Source organism: Miscanthus floridulus, chromosome 9 (assembly GCF_019320115.1).
Source record: "Miscanthus floridulus cultivar M001 chromosome 9, ASM1932011v1, whole genome shotgun sequence".
NCBI lineage: Eukaryota > Viridiplantae > Streptophyta > Magnoliopsida > Poales > Poaceae > Miscanthus > Miscanthus floridulus.
In genome coordinates, this window is record NC_089588.1 from 28967700 (window position 1) to 28985797 (window position 18098).

At 47.4% G+C, this 18098-nt stretch overlaps 1 pseudogene; it reads left to right on the plus strand.

Moving 5' to 3' along the window:
- Positions 1-7172: 7172 nt before the first annotated feature.
- Positions 7173-10769, plus strand: LOC136481629 (fatty acyl-CoA reductase 1-like; annotated as a pseudogene).
- Positions 10770-18098: the final 7329 nt, after the last annotated feature.

Sequence of the window (18098 nt, forward strand, 5' to 3'; positions counted from 1 at the left end):
CCACGGTCACGGAGTTTTCTTCACGGCAAAATGCGTCGTCAGGCTCGGCTTTGATTCTCTGAATCGACTGAATCGGTTGATTCAGTGGCCGACCACCGTCAGGGCTTGCGCACCGCATGGAGCCAAAGCAACACCGCGCGTCGCCGGCGTCCTGCCCAGCGTGGCTGTGTCGGGCCCGAGCGCGCCTTATCACCCCTAGTGCTCGCCCGTGTCGCCCACGCTCCCATTTCGCCTGGCACTACTTCCTCTTTCGCCTTTCACCGCAGCGCAGCCTCGCCGCCGAGCACGGCATCACCTCCGCCGTCGCCATTGCAGCGCCAAGCTCGCTCGCGTTGCTCCTTCGCCACCATAGAAGCTTCACCGCACTCCTACCGTCTCACCGCACCCGCCTGTGCTCGCTAGCCACGGCGGTAAGGCCTCAGCACCGCGCACGACATCGCCGGAGCCCGCCGCCGACTCCGTCATTGTGGCCACGCCGCCACAATCCACCTCTTGCTACGTTAGCTTGTGCGCTAGGTTCTCCAGTGTTCGTAGATGCTCGTAAATACATTTGATTGGGCCACCGTGGCTTCCACTTGCGTAACGCCGTCGTTCCTCCCCGCCGAGCCGCCATGGCCGCCGCCATCGTCGCTAGCGCCGACGAGAGGTCCCCCCAAGTAGTCCAATCGATGCGTTAGGTCACGGGGATCACCTAGTGATGATGTCACCACCGGCGAGCTCGCCGCCGTTGAGCTTTGGCCGCACCACCGTCGCGCAGCGTAGCTACCCTGTTTCGGGTCAATGACGCGTGGGGTCCTCTGACCAGCGGGTCCCACCGGTCAGCGACAGCAGTGTTGAGGGCTAGTTCAAATATTCCAGATTTGAGTGTGTTTTGTAATTTTTAGATCTCTAGTTTGGTAGATTCAAAAATTGTGAACTAAATTTTGTAGTGTTCCTCAGGAAGTGTAGTATTTATGAAAAATATGATACTAGCATTTGCAGTAGAAATTTTGGGAGATTTAAATGGAGATTTGAAATGTGTTTTTGAATGCATGTAAACTTGTTTATTTTATATCTAGAGTTTCTGTGCTCCAAAAATTATGAAATTTTTGTGGTAAACTATTATTGACATGTATGAGCTCTGGTAAAAATTTGAGGACAAGTGCATGCATAGATTTGTTGTTATAGATTTTTCTTTTATAAATAGGTAATCCTTGTATGAATTTTTATAAATTATTTAGGAATCCAATATTCATGAAATTTGTTGAAGGTTATCCTAGTAGTATATGGATGCTAAGAAAAATAGTAAATCTATTGCTTGACACTTTTCAATAGGGTTTTCTATTTATGCTATTTCAAGCCTTGCTGCCTTGTCATTTTTATATAGGATGTTTTACTTGGTAAAATGGCATGAAACTTTTACAGTAGTCTATTGGTAGCACTAGTAAGCCACTTTAATTTTCTGAGAATTTATGATGCATATTTGGTATATGTTTATTATTTAACCTAAGTATCTTAGTAAATTTATAAAGGCATTTAAATAAATAGTTTGGGCATGGCCATTATGTTTTCTTAAGTGTATTTGATGTCCTTGTACTGTTGGTATGATTGGTGAAGTCAAATTTGGAATGTTTATATGCAATAGAAATATCGTTGCTTTATAATTCGGGAGAGAAGAGTTTTTGGACAGATTCTGTGGCTTAGAATGTTGCGTAGTCAAAATGATGTTTGCTGTAAAAATGGTTAATAACAAAGTTGTAAGTAACTTCTTCATCTATATTGTGTTAAAATTTCAGGACCATAGGTCAAACGGTTTAGGAGTTACAGCTGTTTAAAGTTAGCATTTCCGAATTGCTTGCTCTCTGGAATTTCTAGACAGCGCTGGATTGATTGTCTATTGTGGTTAAGATAAAGTGTGAATTAGCTTTTGGTGATTAAATAAGAGTTGTAGACAATTTTATAAGCTTTCTAGAAAGTCTAAGATCACAATATTTGGATAAGTAGAACTTTAGTTATAAGTAAAACAAGCAGCTATTGTTTTGTGTGTAGTGAATGATTTGTAAATGTGTTTGATTAAGTAATTAAGAAGAGATATGCACCTACTCGGTAAAATATGATGCATTTGTTAACACCATGCTGTTAAGAATACTTATACGAATGCATTCATCATGTGTCATTATTTTTATACTTGTTAACATAATTGCATTCGCAATACCTTATGCCATATTCATGCATCTAGGATCGGAGGAAGAAATAACGTTGCTGGAATTCGACGAAGTAGAGGAAGGGGACCAGCAGGAGAATCCTCAAGTCGCAGCTCCCGAAGGCGAGGAGCATAATCCTAAAGAGCTTCCGGAGTGTCCTGATCACTGCCCTACTTCCTTTCTGCGAGGCAAGCCCCGGAGCATTCGAAGTCTCCTAGTATTTTACAAATGATTACTTAAGTACTTACGATTGATGCATTAGGTTATAAGAGTTGAATGGAACCACTTGATGCATATAAATTCCTTGTCCAGATATTACACCTTTAACCGGTATAGGTCCAGGATCGAACATATGCTTAGCCATGCTTAGACCGGTAGAAGTCGGGTGATTTCCTGTCACCTGCGAGACATACGTGGATACCGAAGCATGGTTGGCTATATTTGCTATCGTGGAAAAGAACCATGGGGTAATGTAAATGGAGACCGGGCGGGATGTCAATAGAGAAGTAACAAGACATGGAGGTCTTGGGTGTGGATCTATCCCCGTCTGTGTCGATTAAGGACCGTACCGTTGTTGGTGCTTCTGACAAGATTGAACGCATGCCTATCACTTAGCTGGCCGGATAACTCGTTCCGACCGCGAAGCCGAGTAGCTCAACTCAGGCCGGGACCCGTTCTGTTGTGCGCTCCTTGCGGGGGGCGATCAGACTGAGACCAAGGGCAGGCTAGGCCTGAACGTCCTGGCATCTGGTGTCCCAGATTGTGCGCCGCGGTACAGACCCGCGAAATATGTACCTGAGTTGTACCAAAGGTGACCTAAGGCTGCCTTCGCACGGTATGCCTGGGTTTGTGTTAGGAATAAATTTCCAGCTGGTTGAAATCGATTCGAATCGCCGTCTCTCCCGGATAGTGAGAAACTTGGCTAGTCCCAACATCGTAGTAACTATGTTATGGAACATGATGGTTCGAATGAAAATGGAATTGCAATACCTGCTATGGTTACTATTGTATGCTTTTAAATTGATATACCACATGTTTGGCATATGATAGTTGCTAATCTAGAGATGGATAGATATAATTAACTTGATAATGGAATCTCAATGGTATAACTGAGTCAATTGCTTTTATGCAAAATGTTGTCAAGCTATCTCCACTTATACTGCCTTGCATAATCCTTGGAGTCATTTTATTTCTGGTTTATGACGGGTAAGTCTAGCTGAGTACCTTCTCGTACTCAGGGTTTTATTTCCCATGTTGCAGATGGCACTGTGTATCATGGTTATTGCAAGAGTTGCTTCTATTCCGCTGTGGATGAGGAGTAAGCCTTGGGCAGGCTTCTTATTAATCCTTCTACATGCTTTTGTGGACCGTGATCGTATTTTGGCACTGTACTAAACAATGTTGGAAACTTTACTTTCAAACTTAATTTGCTTCCGCTTTTATCTATCAAACTCGGTTTGTAATAACTGGTTTTATACTCTGATGATGAAAATGTATCTGTGAACTTTATGTAATATGTGGCATGTATGTTGAACCATGTACGATCTTGGTTGTTGTAAATCGTTTATCGAGACCCGTCGTGGTACTCGACGGACTACTGGGTTTATATGGGTTCAAGTATGACAGTGCGACCGCTTGCGGGACGCCATTGTACTTGTACTCTTATAAATTGGCCGGTTCTGTGACACAAGCCATCTAGGGGGTGGCAACCTCTAAGAGTAGCAAGCACCACCGACTTACAACTCGATCACCTAGTGCCACTCGATGCAACCTCATGATGCAATCGCACTAGAATCGCTTACTCACTTGATCGGATGAACACTATCAAGCACAAGTGAGTTAGAGGGCTCCCAAGCACTACCACATAAGCCACCAAGGCTCTAGTGTGCTCAGCTCTACCAAGCTTGCGGCCAAAGGCCGACCAACACTTCTATTTATAGCCTCATAGGCTAAAATAGCCGTTACCCTTCCACTGGACAAAATTTGGGACGACCGAACGCGCAGGTGGTGTGCACCGGACGCGTCCAGTGTGGTGATCGGACGCATCCGGTCACAGCTTGACCACCACGTGTCCCATTCAAATGAAATTGCCGTTGTCGCCCAACACCGATCGGACGCGTCCGGTGTGCCGACCGGATGCAGGAGGGCCAGCGGACGACCGGACGCGCCCCTTCGTTCGGTCCTGTCTAGACCAACAACCGCGCCCCATGTCATCATGACCTGACGCTAAACATTGATTGCTCAGCGTCCGGTCACTGCAATAAGCCAGAGTCCGGTCCACGGCAACTGTGCCCGCGCCTGGCCAGAATACCGGACGCATCCGGTCCACATGTCGGACGCGTCCGGTCACCCCGTGACCAGTGCATTCAACTCCTTTTCTTCACCAACTTCTTCTCCTTTGCAAATGTGCAACACCACCAAGTGTACAACACCTTATGCACATGTGTTAGCTTTTCACAAACATTTCCCAAAGGATTAGCCACTCAACTTGCCACACCACTCGATCCTAGCAACGATGCAAACTTAGATCACTCGAGTGGCACTAGATGACCGATATGCAAACAAGTTTGCCCCTCTTGATAGTACGGCCATCTATCCTAAACCCGGTCATCAACTTCTCTACACACCTATGACCGGTGAAATAAAATGCCCTAGGTTATACGTTTGCCTTGCGCATTCCATTCCATCTCCTCCAATGTCGATGCAACACATGCACCAACATGATCAACAATGATATGATCCACTTCATATCATCACGTGATCATATTGGTTCATCGGTCTTGACTTCACTTGCTTTTCACCGTTGTCTTCGTCCATCGGCGCCAAGTCTTGCTCAAGCTTCACCGTCACGTGGTCCATCGCTCCAAAGCCTCCAACTTGCCCTTCACGCTTGCAACCGGTCCATCAAGACAAGTCATGTCTTGATCTTCTCCATCTTGATCACATGACTCAATGTCATGTCTCATGTGCAATGAGCTCCTTCATCATCACATGTGTGAGCTTTGCAATATTTCCGAGCCATTTCCACCTCCATGGCATATGTTGCTCACACACATGTACCTGTGGACTAATCACCTATGTATTTCACATAAACACAATTAGTCCACCTAGGTTGTCACTCAATTATTAAAACCAAACAAGGGCCTTTCAATCATAATAATGGTTCTTTAGTAAATAATGCACTAGTATGCAAATATTTGTAGGACACAGAACCAAAGGCATACACGTACTTGAACTCTGTTTTTCCTTCTATAATGGAACTCCTAAACTCCTATGTTCGATATATAGAAAGCAAAAGAAGGAACGTAGCTTCTCGAGAACCATCTGGTCCTTGAGAAATTCCAAACTTAAAAACTACGCTGCGCCACACGCGCCCCGCTGCGTGGACTCGCCGCCTCCACCATGTCCCCCCGCTCTAACTCGCGCCTCCCACCATGGCCATGCTCCATCTGCCTCCCGCGGTCACTGCCAAGGTCCGTGCCACCGATGAGCTCCGCACTGGCGACCCCACGCCACTCCGTGCCATCGAGCTTCGCGCCGGTGTCGAGCTCCACATCAATGAGCTTCCATTTACCCAAGCAACAAGTAGGTGAGCACATGTTGCAACTGTATGGTTCATGCGTTTTAGATGTACGTTGCATATGTTTCATCTACCATGTTGTAAAAATAGATCTGGTATTGCATATGTTGCAATGGCTATACACTTATGTTGTAAGTGTATGTTTTAAATGTTTCAGTTGTTTTAGACGTATGTTGCAAGTGCTTTATCTAGATGTTGCAGTGGTTATACACACATGTTTTAACTATATGTTTTAAATGTTTCATCTGTTTTAGACGTATGTTGCAGCAAGTGCTTCATATTGCAAGTGTTTCCTGAGCAGGCACGGGAAGCGGGCGCAGGTGTAGGCAGTCCCCACGTGCGAGTGGGAAGTGAAGCGGCTGTGGGCGATCCCCACGGAGTGGTAGGCGCGGGCGGGCAGGCGCAGCAGTAGGCGTGGGCGGGCGAGCAGGCGGGCAAGGCAGGTGCAGTGGGCAGGCGGGCAAGCAGGGGCAATAGGCAGGCGGGCGGTCATGCGCAGCAGGCCAGTAGGCGCAGGCGTCCGTGTGAACGTCCGAACGCTAGCCATGTAAAAACTAAAGAGAAACGACCCAAGTGTTCCCACTGGGTGACGTGGAACATGCATGATGGGTGGCTCACCTAAAATTTGTCATGGGAAGGCCACTATATATTACACTGCCCAAATTTCTGAAAGTGATCGATCACCATGTGCCACTATATATTATATGATCATTGTGCACTCACATGGAAATCAGTGCTCCAGTTCTAGCAGGGTACTAGTATATGTCAACAAAGTGGTTGATGATGTGAAAAAATTGACCGTCGACAGTCAAAAACAAATTGACCGTCTTTTGAAATAAAATACTGTATATATAATATCATGACTTTTAATTATCATTTTGCCAATCATCGCAGGCCTAGGACACTTCAAACTGACGTCAGTACGTCAGTCAACAATAGTATACTCGCTCTGTCTATTAAAGAATGTAATTCTCGTTTTTCGAAAAGTCAAATAGTTTCAATTTTAACTAAATTTGTATAAAAAAATATTAACATTCATGATATAAAATAAGTATCATTAGATTCGTCATTAAATCTATTTTCACAATAAATTTATTTGGAGACATAAATACTAATACTATTTACTGTAAAGTTGGTCAAACATGAGCTATCTTGACTGACACGGTTTTCATAATTACATTCTTTTGTGGACGGAGGGAGTATGCTAGCTAATCGGCTTGAAGAGCTCACCAATGAAGGACGCTTTGCTTTGTGTCCATAATCAATTAGCTCCTCTATTTATTTACTACAGCAACCATCCTGGTTCCTGCTGCCCACTGAAACACACATCTCTCTTCCCGCCTATAAATACATGGTCTGTTTCTCTGTAGGATCCCAAAGCTAACATCCAACAAACAAGTAGCCTTTAACCCTATAACTACAAGGCATAGTACTACATCTCATCAGAAACTCAGATTCACCTACACCGCTACACGGACCACACTGCTTGCACATTCGAAGATGATAGGTGAACTGGATTCAGATGTTGTTGTGCGCTACTTTAGAGGCAAGAGCATCCTGATCACTGGTTCAACTGGCTTCCTGGGGAAAGGTACGGTACCTCTTCATGCATGCATGAACTCGTCCAGCTAGTACTCTTTCAGGGTGTCTGCACAATGCATGGCTGGTCATCTCAGTGGGGGGTTGCTTGCTTTCTTCCTTTTCGTCTCTCTGTAGTGCTTGTGGAGAAGATACTGAGGGTTCAGCCGGATGTCAAGAAGCTCTTCCTGCTTATTCGGATGTCGAATCTGCGAAGCAGAGGGTCGAGACTGAGGTGAAAACAAAAATATTTCTTCTATTCTTCCTTCCATCTTAGTTTCTGAAGTTGTATCCAATGGCCCAGTCTGAACTTTCTCCATCACATGCAAATTTTTTTCTGGAAACCATTTCTACATCTACATACAAGGACAGATGAATTATTTATTTCAAAAAGTCGGCAAGAGCTTTGACGAAATATATTATTAGGAGAAAGAAAAATTCTTCAGAAAAGTTACATACCCGAAGCAAAAAAAAGACAACCAACAACAGACCACTGTCATGGAAAAAACTTGTTTCGACAACAGAGAAAAATCGTGTATGAATCTTTTAAGTATGCGAATTTGATGTCCCCTCTATCTTTACCACTGTGCTCGTGCATATCTTGCAATGAACAGCTCATGCAAGATGTATGCACCACCCAAATCTTGCTCACGCAATATTGATAAAGCAAACAAGAGTGAAGAGTACATTACACAAATTTAATTGTTCTTATATCTGAAGAGCAAACTATTTGTTTTGTAGCTATGTCTAGCCATCCATTACCCTTATCACCCACTCAGCAAAATATGCCCTCCAATCTGACTTCAATATAATATGGCCTGTTGTACAGCAGAAGTACGTAACTGTGTGGCTATACTGTGCAGTAAGCATCAACAACATGATGACAAGAACAATACACAAATATGTTTTTTTCCTTGAGCAATCTGTGACCAAAGCAGAAAATATCTCTTTATATTAATAGAAGAAGACAGTGACTGGTCGGAAGAGGTGGCAGTTGCGGCAAAAGCTTTTGAGAAATGTTTAGTAGCATAGCACAGATATGGAAGTAAGAGACAAAGTGACCCCTTACAATAGCTGAGGTGGACCGGGTGCTGAAAGTAGTCTTGCATGGCGCAACTCTGCAGGTTTGCTGAGTCAGAATGTCTTCTGATGGATCTGCTAGCTGCATTCAATCTGAAATGTGTTTTCTTCTGACAAAATTAGTGGCAAATGCATCGGTCATTGAATGTTTGAAGCAAAACTTACTATATACCTGATAACTGTTGTGTTTCACTAATAGCATCGCTCTTATGGTAATGTTTCTGCATAAACTCTGTTTCGTTATCGCTAGGTGACAGGAAGGGAGATCTTTCAAATTTTGAAAGAAAAGCATGGCAATGGGTTTGAAGGTTTCATCCAAGAAAAAGTATGCCCTTTGCCAGGAGACATCATGTATGAGAACTTGGGCCTAGGCCCTACCAAACTGAGAGAAATATGGAAAGAAATAGGCATCATTGTCAACGGAGCTGCAACTACAAATTTCTACGAAAGGTCTGAGCTTGTTTCTGTTAACAAAATTATTTCAGATAGCATGAATATTGTGGAAATATTTGTTCAATTATCTGGCCAAACTGCAGGTATGATGTGGCTTTTGACACAAATGTCATGGGAGCCAAGCACATCTGTGAGTTTGCAAAGAGGTGCAGTAAACTCAAGATGCTGCTACACGTTTCAACAGGTAGGAAAGCAACAGTCCTCTGTTCCTGTGTGGCCAAATCTGGACCATCCATTTTCTTCAATTAAGGGGGTATAATACAAGTACAACTAAAAGAACTATCAGCAATCTGATAACATTTTCATGAGCAGCTTATGTAGCCGGTGAACAAGAAGGGATAGTGCTAGAGAAGCCATTCCATTTGGGTGAAACCCTGAGGGAAGGCACGCACCTGGACATCGAATCCGAACTAAATCTGATAAAAGAGACCAGGAGAGAACTGAAAACCAACCGTTCTTCAGAAAAGGCTGAGAGAAGAACCATGAAGGAGCTTGGCCTCAACAGGTGAGTGAGAACTAGAGAATTCATTACTACAAAAGTACATTTGTCCATTGTCCTGGTTATGCATCTTAATTTGCTGCTTACCTACTAATAATACTGTCCAAATAATCACAAGCACATGTCATGTCTCTGTCAATGATCGATGAAGGGCAAGGGAGTTCGGGTGGCCAAACACCTATGTGTTCACCAAAGCCATGGGGGAGATGCTGCTGGGGCACCTTCGAGGAGATCTCCCAGTCGTCATCGTCCGGCCTAGCATCATAACCAGCGTCCTGAACGAACCGTTGCCTGGATGGATGGAAGGGATCAGGTAAGTGACCGAAAAGACAACAAATAATTAATTCACCAGATGTGCATCCAAGAATTCTCCATTGATTTCTTCATGGCAGCAAGCAAAGCAGTCAGCAGTATATATGCACAGTGAATGAAAAACAAAACGCATGGTTGCCTTCGATTTTGCAGGACAATTGACTCGTTCATCATCGGCTACGCCAAGCAGGCTCTGTCAATCTTCTTAGTTGACCTCGACTTGATAATGGACGTGGTGAGTTTCCAAACGCAGCATCAAATTTAGAGGAACTTTTCTATCAAGCAGCAAACCAACAAGGACGCACATATTTCTGATTTCTGACAGATTCCCGGGGACATGGTGGTGAACGGCATGATGGTGGCAATGGCGGCGCACTCGGTGGAGCAGGCGCAGCAGCAGAGCATCTACCACCTGACGTCGTCGGTGCGGCACCCGGCGCCGTACGCCGTCCTCGCGGAGTGCGTCCACCGCTACTTCCTCCACAATCCACTGATGAGGTCTGGGGGCAAGAACAGCGAGCCCCTGCGGCCTAGCAGGATGCGCTTCTTCCGCACGCTCCCCAGGTTCCGCGCGTACATGGCCGTCAAGTTCAGGCCTCCACTCGAGGTCCTGCGCCTGCTGAACATTGCCCTGTGCGGCGCTTTCTCCCGGCTCTACCACGAGCTCGGCAGGAAGTACAGATACGTCATGCATATTGCAGAGCTGTACGCGCCATACGCCTTGTTCAAAGGATGGTAAGCAACCAACCGATCAAAGCCCTTCTCCTTCTTTTCATTTTTTTGCATTTTGGGATGCATGGCCGCGCGCTCACTGTTCTTTGGGTTTGGTCGTCGAAAGCTTTGATGACTCCAACACGGAGAGGCTGAGGGCGGCGATGGCGAGCAACGACGGGCAAGACAAAAGCAGCAGGGGATATGAAGACTTTGGTTTCGATCCCAAGTGCATAGACTGGGACGACTACTTCTACAGGGTTCACATCCCCGGTGTTGTCAAGTACCTGTGTGATTAGTAGAGATGTGTTTTACTACATACACAAGTACGTGTACGTCGGTGTGTGCGGTGTGTTGTGCTGCAAATGTTAGCATTATTCTTGTTCAGTCATTATCTAAAGAAAGCATTCTTGTTCAGTGGCTATAAGGAAAGCAAGTCATTAGATTTCTTATTTTGCTAACTTCTTTTTGAGAATGATGGTACAGGTTTTCCTTTGGTCTTATGCCACCGAAAGGTGTCTTACACTCTTATGTTAGGAGCTTGGTTGCATGGGGCGAACAGAGAAAAAACCTCATGTACTAACTTTTGGTTGAGGCAAGGACTCGGCTACACTTACATAAGCTAGAGTTATTTAAGCCAAAAAAACTCATACCTTAAGAATACCACATGCCAAATTCATGTTTTAAAAACTAGCTATTTTACCACGCCAAGGAATATAGCATCACAAATACGTGCAATCATGCCATGTGAGTTGACCACTATATATATATAATAGGCAACCACTGCCGTCTATATCACCAGCTTATTTAGAACCGCCTCTGATAAAGCATCTCACTATTGGATCTATAGAAAAAAGTATTACTACCTGTCGGGTTCTCAAAATAACTGGCAGTACAAGTTAATTATATTTGACTGCAGATTTGTATTACTGACTGACAGGGATATCTTACCCAAAATTTTAATTAATTGCATTTATTAACCCCAGGTGCTCCCGTCCACTCCTCCCTTTCTCATATAGTATGACATTGACCACTAATCTCTCTCTCCCTTCTCTCTGATCTTTTCCCCTCCCTCTCCTTCCCAATGGATGCAACTCTCTCACTCTTCTATCTGACCTCTCGATCCCTTCTCTCTTCCCCTCCTAGAGTTGATGCGGTGCAGGGCAGGGGCAGACCATGCGTGCGTGTGTGTTGATGGCATTATGTACTTAGAATTTTAATTTTAATTTTGGCGGGGAAATGAATGATGAGTTGCTAAAAAAAGAGCTGTCTCCGCAAAAGTGTTCCCAGATGTGGCTAAAGTTTTTAGCCGCCTCTATTAAAATTCTTTTAGATGTGGCTGGTAACAAAAGCTGCATTTAGAAATATATTTGTAGAGGCGGCCTATGATTGATTTCTTGCGCTGGGGAGGGGGGGTGTTGGATGGGTGCCACTACAATTTTTATGGATCAGAAAAAACCATTACTATTCACCTATTCCGAACTGTATCATTACAAATTCTATGTATACATACCTACAATCTGCCACTTCGTATGCTTTGGATGCCTTTGGAAATCTAGGCATATTTCCAAAAGGTTGTTTAGCTAACCTGGTTCAGGAACTATTGCCAAGTTTTGAAAATTTGTTGAACCAGGTAAATACAAGACTAAAAAAACGTTGAAGTGCTCACTAAAAATTACTACTTCCATTGGTAAATATGTTATGTTTTAGATATTGATACGGCCTCCAATACACAATAAACTATTGACAAACCGAATATGAAAACAACAAGAAGAAAACCAGATAAAAATTCTGAAGAAGTTTCATTTGGAGACTCAACGGTACCAGTATTTGGATATGACCAAAATCCTTCACGAAAATGGGAAAAAAAAGTTACAAGATTACTAATCGCAGTAAACATTTCCATTACAAATTCATACTATTTTAATGACCCATCCAAACAATTCTTAAATCAACAGGATTGGTCATATCCTATACGAACCAATGGAGTATCTTGTAAAATGTTCACCAAAGGCTCATGTTATGCAACCGTGGGAGCCGCTCCGCTCCCGCCGAACCCTCGGGCCGAGGCACTGACGGCCTCTACCCCCGCCGCCGGCGGCGGCGCCAGCTGCCACCTAGGCGCCGGCGCCCCCCCACTCCCCTCCACTTCCACCTCCCCTCCCCTCCCCCACCACAGACGAGGCCCCCGCAAGATCTGGAGGCGCCTCAGCCCGCTCCCCGTCGCGGACCACGCCAGCGCTGGCACCGGAGCAGGCTGCCGCGGCCGGCCCCGCCCACCCTCCACCTTCTCCTCCACCACCACGTGCCACCCCTTCCACTCCTCTCCCTCGCGCAGGCTGCGACGCTCAGCTGACGCCGCCCGCGTCTCCACGGTCCGTGTGCCACCTAAGGATGAAAACGGTCGAACTCGGTCGAAAAACTCCTCAACCGTTTTCTACTTTTACATTTGAAATACGAAAGCGAAAGCGAAAGCGGACAAGCCGGACACGAAAACGAACACGAACTTACGGAATATCTAGAATTTCGAAAACGAACCAATTCGAGCGGAATTATGTCGAACACGGTCGGTATGCGAAAATTCAATACGAAATACTGACCCACAGTGCATAGCATTAAACAAGTGCACGACCAAATACATAACAAGTTCACAACTAACAAGTGCATGATCTAGTTCAAGTGCATAGCATTAAACAAGTGCACAACCAAATACATAATAAGAGAGATGAGGCTGGGCGTCGTCTATAAGAGAGGGCAGCTAGCCACCGGTAGAAAGAACACAGCTGCGTGGTGAGCAGCCTGTAATTGGGCTGTATGACCTGTGCAGTTGGCCAAATTCGGTTTAAACCGAATTTTGAATTCGGAATATTTCAAATTAAAAGTAGAAAAGTAGAAAACGGTCGAAAAAATGTGTAAACCGTTTTCTACTTTTACATTCGAAATACGAAACATCTCAAATGCGAAAGCGAAAACGGTAAAGTCGAACAAGAAAATGCGGATTCGGTCGGATTAAATATAGAAAACGATGCGGTTCGGTTCGGGATATTTCCGTTCCGTTTTCATCCTTAGTGCCACCAGGGGCAGACGTCGCCACCTCCGAGCTCCCTGGAGGCCGCCTTCGGCGCCAGTGATCCCCAGCCCCCTGCGCCACCGGACCACGCCGCCGCCGCCGTGGGCTTCCTGTAGCCCGGCATGGAGGCCAGATCCGGAGTGCCCCCGCCCCATCCGCCGTCGGGGCCGGATGGAGCCACCGCCGTGGCCTCCCAACGCGGGTCCGGGGCGCCCCACCAACCGTCGACGCGGCCGGACAGAGCAAGGAGCCTGGTGTGCGACAACCCAGCTGCAAGTTCGCCGTCCAAGCTCTCTCCTTTCGTCCAGTCCTTCAGCCCGCGGGAACGCCCGCCGGCTGGCTCCATGGCCCGTCGTTGGACTGAGGACGCCGCCACCGACGCACCGCTGACGGCCGAGGGTGCCCGCCCCCTTTGCCGCTGGGGATGGATGCCGACGTCGCTGCGGCCATGTCCGGGCCTTGGGGCCCTGACGTGGCATCGCCGAGCTCTCCCAGCTCCTCCCTCTCACCAGCCGCGGCACCGTTCTTCCCAGAATGCTCCTTGGGAGGGCGTACGAAGAGCCGGCGTTGGGCGGACGACGACGGCGAGGAGACCGATGATGACCACCCCGCGACCTACCTAGAGGCCGCTCGTCGCCAGGCGAAACCGGCCACTACGTCCTCCGTGCGCACCCAGACTTGTTCAGTCATGGTTCTGGGGCACGGCGGAGCGAACACTGGACAGGGACCTGTGCGAAGACGAAGGAAGCGCAACCAGTCGCGCCGCTAGCTGGTGCACGGCTTGCCTGCTCGTCCAGTGGACGGTCGGATCCCTGCCCGCCGACGCCTCGGCGCCCACAGAAGGGTCTCTACCCCCAACGCCGATGGGTGGCGGGAGATCCTATCTCGACAGAAGGTGGCACCTGCGGCTGCCTCAGTTAAGCCCCACCATGTCCCAGGTCCACGCACACAAGCTCGGAAGATCCCCGCACAGCTCCGCGACAGATGCTTCAACTGTCTCTCCTACTCGCACCGAGTAGCGACTTGTCGGTTGCCATGACGTTGCCTGCGGTGCCGCGGATTCGGTCACCTCGCAAGGGACTGCAAGCGGTCCAAGTCGGCGCTGAAGGGTGGTGGCCTGCCTCGCCACTCAGATTATGCTGACATCCGACCGGCCTCCCAGCACGCACCCCTCGGCAGCCCACCGACCTTGGAATGGGACTGCACATGGAGGCGTGGGGGGTGCTGACGGCAACCGTCGACGCCGGAGACAACGTCGGCGGCGCAGGGGTGAGCCAGCGGCGAACATCAGCATGGGCACGCCTGCTGACACCAACAACGCCTCTCCTTCGAGTGTCGCACGCTGCTTCCTCGAGCCAGATCCGCTTGTGGAGGCGCTGTGCGTGGGCGCAGACCCTCCCACTTGGCTCATCTCGGTCGACCCGATGCTGGACGAGCTTGCCGCCTTACTCGTCGCGAGCCGGCCAGCGGTCACTCCGATGCCTGGGTGCCTACATGTTGTGGCATCCGCCCCTCAGGAGGTTCAAGCTTCGTTGGTGGTCACCACTTCTCCGGTGGCGTATACTCAGTGCGCGATGGATCCACCTCTGTCGTCGCCTGTGTAGGACACGCCTTCACTGATGGGACCGCCCGTTGTCGCGGGTGCTGTGGCGCCTGTGGAGGATGGTGAGGTCTGGCCACCTGGGTTCGAGTAGGCCAAGCACATGGCGGGTACTTCTACGCCGACACGGGATGGCCATTCGGTCGGCCAAGCCACACCCGACTCTTCTACGCCGACGAAGGACGGCCAGCCGGATAGCCAAGCCACTACTGACCCAGCGACGCGACGCCCACGCCGCGCGAGGCCGCTCGGCATCTCGCATGGTTTACCGACGAGGTGCAGCTCAAGCGAAGGTCGCCCTTAATCACCACTCCACCATGGCAGAAGGTGGCAACCAAAAGGTTCCTGCCAATCAGGAGCAGACGGATGGGCATTGTGCTGCTGGCAGCTCTAGTGTCGTCTGCGTCCAAGGAAACATACGACGCCATATTCGCAAGGAACTTGACGCCGAGCCACGTGGCAGCTCTGGACGAGCTGTTCCTAGCGACCAACAGTAAAGCAGGTAGAAGAGCGCTCTTCTCAGATGGTGGAGGATGGTCGTTCAACTCGCAGCGGCGATGCCTAGCTCCTTAGGTTGCAGCGGTGCTCTTAGTTCGGTTGTATAACATTTATGTAATATCGAAGTTTGTAACAGTTTGCTAGGTTGGTCCAGTAATAGCTGTGAGACCACGTAGCGCGCTCTTCAGAAGTGTGTTGTTTGTACGGTTAAACTTTTCTTCTTAATTACAATGATACGCAAATCTTTTGTGTATTCGAGAAAAAAAAATGTTCACCAAATGGAGCCTTCCCAAAACCACTACCTGAAGTTTGAATGCCCTGATGGGAATAAGTGAATTACCGGCCACTAGTCCACTACTTAAACTCACGGTGCTCAAGGAGGTCACGTATCCTCTGACACTCATCCCTTATTGATTTGATTATATCCTCTTTCATCTCTGATCTTTCCCTGGACGCAGGAGCGAAGCTTTCTCTGAATTCTTCCAGTATTGGCTTCACCCAACCACACATGATCGCACCAAACGCGAGAAAGGGGGCTGCGTTAGCTGCAGACCGCGTGATGCTGTGCCAGCCCAGCTCGTTCAAGGGTGGTGCACTCAACAGGACCTGAAATGTGAAAAGGGTGTTGAAAATCAAACCAAATCAAGTGAAGCCGTAGATCTCAAGAGAGAATATCACCAATACAAGTAATATCAAAACAATTAATTAGTCACCACATTATGTATAAACCAGACAACTAGTAAACATGTCCGTGCGATGCACCGGAACATAATCCTTGTTGCGCGGTCATTTGAACAACTTATGGTTCGGAGATTTAATAATGACCGCGTCACCTGTTCCAATACATACTGGAATATGATATAATCGTTGCGGCTCAAAGATTTATGTAGACTTTGTATTGTCGTTAGACGCACGACCACGTGTGGTTCTAACTCGTATGAGTTTGAGTTACAAACAAAATAGATATCGAAGAGGCACGAGGGGTATTGTGTGACGTAAAAAAATACAGAAAAGAATCTCTTTGCCTTTTAATATTATATAGTAAGCATGACCATGTATTATAGCAGGACGTACAGCTTGTTACATGGTTACCTATATATCCAATAACACGTTTGCTTGTTTTTTTTCAGTCGTGTGAGAACCATATAGTGTTAGCCATTAAACCGGTACAATTAATTAAATATTTAAATAGGAAAAGGTTTGTTACAAATCACCTAAGACAATGGGAGATTGCAGAGCTCGTAAAGTACCTTGTTGGTTGGCGGCGGCGGTGGTGTTGAAGAGATTATCAGCCCAGCCGGCAGCTCAGGGCGGCCGCCATGAAGCCAAAGCGCAAGAAGGCGGTGAAGTGGCGGCTGTGCGCGTGCGACCCTGCTGGCCAGGATTTTTTTTATTTTTAACCCATATTTTAAACTATTTCTACAAATGACACTGTTTTTTTTTCAAATCCAACACTTTTGGCTGCGTCTATTCGCATGGCGCGGCAAAATCGAGCTGCCGCGCCATGCATGGCGGCACGGCGAGGGTGGCCACATGGCAGGCAGCAGCGGCGTTGGCCGCTAACGTGGCCGGGCTGCCGCACCCTGGATCATGGCGCGACGGTGCCGCGCCATGGCGCATGGCGCAGCGACGGCCGACTTAACCATTGCACCGCGGCCTCCCTCCCTCTGTCTGTCTGCCCGACTTAGCTCGAGGCGCCCGGGGCCACCGCCCTTGCTTCCCTTGCTGCCCTCCTCCCTACTTTCCCCCAAGCTCCTCCTCGGCCTTGGTCAAGGTAATGATGCTCTTATTAGTTGTTTGAACCGTGGATTCAAGGATTACAATTGGTTGTTAGGGTTTGGAGGGAAATATTAGTCCATTAGAACGTTGGATTGAAGGATAAGGATTATGATTGTCAATGTTAAGTTTAATTGGTTAGTTAGAACTATGTTTACTAGGTTTAGTCTAAGGTCAATTTTTGTTCGTAAGTGTAGGTTATATTTTCTTCGTTTTAATGCAAATGGTTCTCCTTTACATTAATTTGCGATGTTTTGGTTTATGTTAAATTACAACAGTTTTGTTAGATGCAAGACATGTATCGGGAGGAGTTTTGGCAAAAACGGGGTTGTCCTAGAGAATTATACCCCAACGCGTCTAGCAAAGATTCCCCCATCCCTCCTGACCTCTCTATCCCTAACTGTGACTGTGGTTGTCCGGCCGACGTGTTTGACACAACGGCTCGTTGCTTCTACACATGCAGTCGTTTTAATGTAAGTAATTCTTTCTGTATCTTTTTTTCTTCGTTTGTGTTACTAGGTTACCAATATTTTGTTGGAGTCTTGTGGTGTAGGCCCATGAGAGGTGCCTTTTCTTTTAGTGGATCGACAGTCCGGACAAGTTTGACCCAAGGTACCTCCTTTTCGACGATCGGTGGAGAGAGAGACATCCAAGTGAGCACTTCGAACGGTGGGTTCCACCTCCCCCTAACCCCCCCACCAATGACAGCTAAGGAGAAGCACTTAGCCGTAGTTAGACGACTCGAGGAACCTCCTCTG